The following is a 7,085-nucleotide window of genomic DNA, read 5'->3' as shown; positions in this document are numbered from 1 at the left end:
TTACTGTGCTATGTAGACTGGAGTTTATAAATCTGAAGGTTTGGCAATAGTCCCCAAAGTGTGCTTCTCCACCAGCAGCTGTATCAGTATCGTTTGGGAACTGTTAGAATGCAGATTCGTGAGCCCCACCCTAGACCTCTGCATCAGAGACTCTGGGACAGGCCGGCAAGCTGAGGTTTTTGATCCACAGATGCTTCAGATGCACACTGAAGTTTAAGAAGCCTGGTTTTAGGATGCTCACAAGAATGAACCTTTTTGTCTTTTTAGAACAATAGTGTGGACAAATTAAATTGTCTCTTTCTTTGAAGAGCATTTAATCACACTGAACAATTACTCATACCTATCTCTCAAACATATGTCAATCCTATTAGAAATGCTATTTCCCCTTCACTTAAGAGGGCCAAAAAGGGTAACATCCCTCCAATGTATGGGTGTCCTCGAGAATGAGGACTCCAAGAATTGAAATGAAACATATGTGCAAATAGTTCTAGTACTGAATTGTTGTAACAAGGCCTACCTTTGCACAGGAAATATCAACAAGAATTACCCCTTACCCCTTTGCTGAGAGAGGAGTAGGAGAAGATGTGGGAGTAAAGTAAGGGCATAAAACAATACATTAAAAACGGCATTACAATATGAAAAGCAGCTTATATTTAATCATAGATAAAAAGAGGGAGTATGTATGCATTTAATGACTCTCTAAGCCAGTACTTTAAACTTTTATTGTTGTTTTTATTGCCTGGAATTCCATCTCTCTGTGACAATGTTAGCAGTAATGTAGTAACCTGTGGTGAATACATTACACACCAGTCCATAAGTAATCAGCTGACATTCACTGAGTGCTTGACATGTGCCCCAAACTGGGTTCAAACAAGGGAACACTGAAAATATGGTGTCTGCTTTTCAACAAGCTTACAATCTAGTTGGAGAGATTGGAGTAAAACAAAAATATTTGGGCTCAATAAAATAACACGAGCAATACTGAGCTGGTATGACACAGACTGCAAATGCAGGAGGTGTGTGCCATGGGTGTGCTCATTCTGAGTGTCTAGTATTTAAGAAAGATGGCTTCAGGGGGTATGTGGACCTCAAAGGATGCTTTCCCTTGGTGGTGGATAATTTGCAGAATTGGCCTCAATTCTCCCCCTTCCTATGTCTCTGTCCCTTGACAATGCAAGTTTTCAGCTCCTCACTTGAAGAGTCTACTCCTCCACCCCTGGAATTTGACTGGCTTTGGAATGGTGGCAGTGACAAAGTGCCAGTTGTGAGCTTACCAGGGGTGGGCAAACTTTTTGACTCGAGGGCCAGCCACAATGGGTTCTTAAACTGGACCAGAGGGCCGGAACAAAAGCATGGATGGAGTGTTTGTGTGAACTAATATAAATTCAAAGTAAACATCATTACATAAAAGGGTACGGTCTTTTTTTTTTTTTTAGTTTTATTCATTTCAAATGGGCCGTAGTTTGCCCACGGCTGGCTTAGGCATTAAGGTGCCTTGTTTGTTTCTGACCATGCTCTTGGAATATGCCCGGGTGCCATAAATAAGCCCAGGCTAAGCCTGATGAAGGGAAAGAGACCCGACTTTTCAAGAGATAAACTGTCTCAGCTGAGGCCACGGAGACTAGTCAGCCCCCAGCAGAGCCATCAGTGAGCCTGGCTCAGAACAGAAGAACCTGCTAGCTGAGCCCAGTCAGAATTGCCAACCCACAGAATCCTGGGCTCAATAAATGGATATTGTTTTAGGCCATCACATTTTGGACTGGTTTGGCATACAGCAGTAGATAACTGGTACAAGGTCTGAAAGGTGGAAAGTAGAAAGTGTTCTAGCTAGAGTTGCAATTCCAAAAAGGTTAAGAGTCAGAAATGTGTGAGATCAGGTTAAAGAAGTGAAGACACCTGTAGGATTGGATGTTTGACCACTTTCTTTCAATGAATCACTAGGAGCACCAATGTTCAAGAGAACATAACTGAAGGCCAGACCTGTACCACTGTGCTGCTCTGGGGCGATATTCTCTTGAAAGCACGTCATCTGGGCATCAGAAATAGGAATCCCTGAATGTTGGAACACAGTGCGCTTCAGGACCCATCCCTCCAAGCTGGACATGGAGAGAGTGGGACATTGTTTTCTATCCACCTATTTCATGCCAAGAAAACAATAAAAGATGTTTGTGGCTTATATTCTGCGTTTATTTTTTACACAAACAATCTAAAGCCCATGTGGCATACTTTCAAGAAACTGCTAGAGGTGACTTGTAGAATCTCAGTGTAAAGAATATTATGAACCTCATTCATTTCCACAGGTCTGTAGGTGAGCAGCTCAGGCTCCTGTCCCCACTGCCCCTTCACCCCTGCCACCCCAGCAAGGCTTAGCTGTCACCAAAACCACCTCCAACGACTCCTTGTAGGGATTCTTTCCACTTGGTTCACTGCCAGCTGCAAGCATTTGACACCACGTCAGGATATTTGAGTTGCCGAGACCTTGGTTGGATCCACGGTTTAGTGCACCTTGATTTGGAGGAAGTAGGGCAGGGCCTCTATCAGGAAATAAGTGTGGAAACCCTGGGAAGAAACTAGTTAAAAGGAAGTGGAATCTTGATGAGCTGCCCAAATTTGAGAAGAATTTTAATCAAGAACACCCTGATTTGGCTAGGTGCACAGCACAAGAGGTGGAGACATACAGAAGCAAGGAAATTACAGTTCGAGGTCACACTGCCCCAAGCCAGTTCTGAATTTTTATGAAGCAAACTTCCCTGCAAAATGTCATGGACGTGATTGCAAGACAGAACTTTACTGAAGCTCTTGCTATTCAAGCTCAGGGATGGCCAGTGGCTCTACGTCAGTGGTTCTCAACCTTCCTAATGCCGCGACCCTTTAATACAGTTCCTCATGTTGTGGTGACCCCCAATTTCATTGTTACAAATTGATCATAATTAAAGCATAGTGATTCATCACAAAAACAATATGTAATTATATATGTTTTCCGATGGTCTTAGGCAACCCCTGAAAAAGGGTCGTTCGACCCCTAGAGTCTAAGTGGTTTGGATATGGTTGGAATAGCACAGACTGGATCTGGGAAAACATTGTCTTATTTCCACTGTGCACACCAATCATGAGCCATTCCTAGAGAGAGGTGATGGGCCTATTTGCTTGGTGCTGGCACCGATTTGGGAACTGGCCTAACAGGTGCAACAAGTGGTTGCTGGATTCTCATGCCCATTGATGTCTACTTGCATCTATGGTGGTGCTCCCAAGGGACCACAAATACGTGATTTGAAGACAGGTGTGGAAATCTGTATTGCAACACCTGGAAGACTGATTGACTTTTTGGAGTGTAGGAAAACAAATCTGAGAAGAACCACCTACCTTGTCCTTGATGAAGCACATAGAATGCTTGATATGGACTGTGAACCCAAATAAGGAAAATTGTGGATCAGATTAAGACCTGACAGGCAAACCCTAAGGTGGAGTGCCACTTGGCCAAAAGAAGACAGCTTGCTGGAGATTTCCTGGAAGACTGTATTCATATAAACATTGGTGGGCTGGAACTGGGTGCAAACCACAACATTCTCAGATTGTGGATGTGCGTCATGACATAGAGGAGGATGAAAAACTTATCCATCTGATGGAAGAGACCATGAGTGAGGGGAAGAAAACCATTGGTTTTGTTGAAACCAAAAGGTGAACTTATAGAAAAATGAGGAGAGATGGGGTAGCCTGCCATTGGTATCCATGGTGACAAGAGTCAATAGGAATGTGACTAGGTTCTAAATGAATTCAAACATAAAAAACTCCTATTATGATTTCTAGAGATGTGGCTTCCAGAGGGCTACTTTTTGTTTTTTTGTTTTGTTTTTTTTTTAAATAAAGGTGCAGCAGTCTTTGTGGCAAGGCCTAGGCATGGCAATTGGAGGACTTGAGGGGGTTGCAGGGCGAGTGATCTGCTGCTTCCAGTCGATTAGAGAGGTGAAAAGCTGAAAGTGGGCAGTCATCTTCAAAAGCAGAAGATACCAACTCTCCCACATACTCTGTTCTCTCCAGAGGAGCAAAAAGGACGTTATCCTCACAGTTCACAGTGGTATCCCTCTGTCCCACGCTTTGCATGGCTGCCATGGTACCAAGTTGTTTCAAACTGTTTACTGTGATCTGTTAGTCTTTGAGTTTCAGTGAGTTTGCTGAAATATTGAAGAAATATTTCCAAACTTCAATATTCAATGACATTTTTTGTTCAAGCTTGAAGTGGAGAGAGTAGCTTTAAAAGGTACCACGCCTTTTAGAAATCGGTAAGTACTGGCACCTGAGCTCAGAGCAGGAGCAATTTCCCACACTTAGCGGAAAAAGAAAGCAATGCTTTGGAAGTTCCTCCCCCACCTACACAGTGGTGGTCAGGTGGAGACCTGACAGAGAGAGACGCGTTCTCAAGTGAACCATAGCGTCTTGAATACACTTGCTCAGAGGAGACCCAGTGCATAGAAACAACTTTTAGAGGACAGTATGTTTTTCTTGCAGCTGCAATTGTAAGGTCTTGGCAAGACAAGCAGTGTGGCCAGAATTTTGAACTTCTGATGAGCGTGTAATGCAAAGGACTGAGTACATTTTTGTTTTAAGTTCCTCAAAATGAGCACAGGAAGAGGTTGCTGTGAACCTTGAAGTGGCCCTACTGCACAGAAGTGTTCAGATGTCACCTGATGCTCTGTGAGGGGACTTGCTGACTTGGGAATGCATTAGGGAATACACATCCTTCTGACAAGCTCTATCCCTGGGTGGATAAGGTGCAATATATGAAACAACAGGCATAGCAGAGCCAGCTACTGCAGCTGCGCCTATGATTGGTTACCCAATGCCAACAGGATATTCTCAATGAGACTTTAGAAGTCTATGAAAATGTCCGTTTTTCACAATTACTCTTTTTATTGTGTGTTAGCAGACAGGATAGTTATTTAAGAAACATGGGAAATGCAAAATGACTTTTTTTTTTGCTATTTAAGTTTGATATTTCTCTATATTTCTGAAACAATCTTTAGGGCTTTTTTTCTTTTTGTACTTGAAAATGCAGGCTGTGTTTTCACAAAAGTAAATGTACAGTGATTTTTTCTTCTTTTTTTTATTACCATTTATCCCCCTATATCAGCGGTTCTCAACCTGTGGGTTGCGATCCCTTTGGGTGTCCAACTACCCTTTCACAGGGTTCGCCTAAGACCATCGGAAAACACATATATAGTTACATATTGTTTTTGTGATTAGTCACTATGCTTTAATTATGTTCAATTTGTAACAATAAAATTGTGGGTCACTACAACATGAGGAACTGTATTAAAGGGTCGCGGCCTTAGGAAGGTTGAGAACCACTGCCCTATACCATCTTCCTTCCCCCCCACCCCCCCCCCCACCCCGCCTTTCCCCCCACCACATCACCAGGCTGTTATCAGTGTTTTCATGAGCTCTTTCTTTTTTGCTCATCCCCTCTAGTCCCCCACCCCTACCCCAGCTGTCAGCCTCCTCTCAGTGGTCATTGAATAACAACTTCAACCAGTTTTATTAGGCCGTTGAATATATTTTTCACCATAAAAAAGCCTGAGAGAAATATTTTCCTTTAAATGCTAAAAATGTGCTCTCTTTTAAAAAAACGTACTGTTGACAGTATTACAGATGTCCCCCACTCCACCTCTCTTTGCCCCCCTCCACCCAAGTGTGCTCTTTCTGTTGACTGGTACTTGCTTGAAAAGAACATGCCCCGGAGAAGATGGATTCTTGCTTTAAAAGTAGCTCCTGAAATTTTGCAGGACAGGTAGTGGAGAGAGGGACAGGGGACCACTGGAGCGGGGGTGTAGTTAGGCTGGGGGGCTGGCATTCAGAACAACATTTAACCCACCCCTCTTCATGTCTGTGGGTTCCAGTGGCCACAGAAACCTCTTTCATTTCTTTTCATATATTTTTAAAAATGACGAGTTGACAAAGTGCCATCAACTTTACACAAAACGGCCTTGTTGAGCAACAATGTTCATGGCAGCAGCACCGCACGTCATAAACCCTCGGCGAGAAGGGATTTCACCGGGAGGAAAGGCGAGGGATTTCACCCGGAGGAAAGGCGAGAAGGGATTTCACCCGGAGGAAAGGCGAGGGATTTCACCGGGAGGAAAGGCGAGGGTAATTGTCTCCGGAGAACGGAGTGAGAGCGCGTCAGGCCCGAGGTGCTCGCTGCGCGTGCGTTCGTCTGCAGGCGAGCGAGCGTGACACAAAGTTGCTTAATTGCTGCTCGTCTCCCGTGAACATGTGGCTCCCTTTGACTTTCAAGTAACCAGTTCTCCCCAAACTTTTCTGCAGCGACGACCTGCATCGCCGGTGCCTCCCCTTCCGCGTCGGCTACCCCCCTCCCCCGCGCGGTCGGCCGGGCGCCCGGCGCCGGCTAACAGGTGCCGCTCGCTGAAGCGTCGCCGCTCGCTCCCCGGGACATCGGCGCAGCCCACTCGGACTGCAGCCGGCCCGCCGACCGGCCGCCCATTGCAGCAATCGGGGCGGCGGCGGGGGCGGCGCGCGGGGCCGGGAGGCCCGCGGGGGCCCGGCTCCGGCCGCGGCAGGGGGACGGCGGGCGCGGGGCGCGCTGGCCGCGCAGGTACAGCGGCTGGCGGCTCCCCGGCACGCAACTCCGCCTCCCGGGCGCTCTCCCTCGCGCGCTCGCTCGGCCGCTCGCTCGCAGCCTCAGCCGCCGCCGCAGCATCACTTCACACAAAGGACTGGTGCCCGCCGAGCGGCGCCTCCACCTCCACGTCCTCCTCCTGTGACAGCAGCCCCGACAGCAGGGCTCGGGCGCGGCGGCGGCGGCGCGGGGAGGACCTGTCACTCCCAGCAACCCAGGCGGTGGCAGCGGCTTTTTTTCTTCTTTCTATTTTGCTTTATTTTTATTTATCTTTTTATTTTTTTTGCCCTTCTTCCTCTTCGCCTTTCTGCGGTGCCACCCACCTCCTCCGCCTTCCCTCCTCCTCCTCCTCCTCCTCCAGCTCCCATAAACAACTCTCCTGCACCCCCACCCCCCAATAAATAAATAAAAGGAGGAGGGTAAGGGCGGGAGGAGAGAGCAAAAGGGAGGC

The 7,085-nt window shown here is 46.7% G+C and overlaps 1 pseudogene; it reads left to right on the top strand.

Moving 5' to 3' along the window:
• The first annotated feature begins 1,171 nt into the window (after nucleotides 1–1,171).
• On the top strand, nucleotides 1,172–3,865 carry LOC132226793 (probable ATP-dependent RNA helicase DDX5; annotated as a pseudogene).
• The last annotated feature ends 3,220 nt before the right edge of the window (nucleotides 3,866–7,085 follow it).

Source organism: Myotis daubentonii, chromosome 2 (assembly GCF_963259705.1).
Source record: "Myotis daubentonii chromosome 2, mMyoDau2.1, whole genome shotgun sequence".
Taxonomy (NCBI): domain Eukaryota; kingdom Metazoa; phylum Chordata; class Mammalia; order Chiroptera; family Vespertilionidae; genus Myotis; species Myotis daubentonii.
This window is presented reverse-complemented; position numbering and strand designations above follow the sequence as displayed.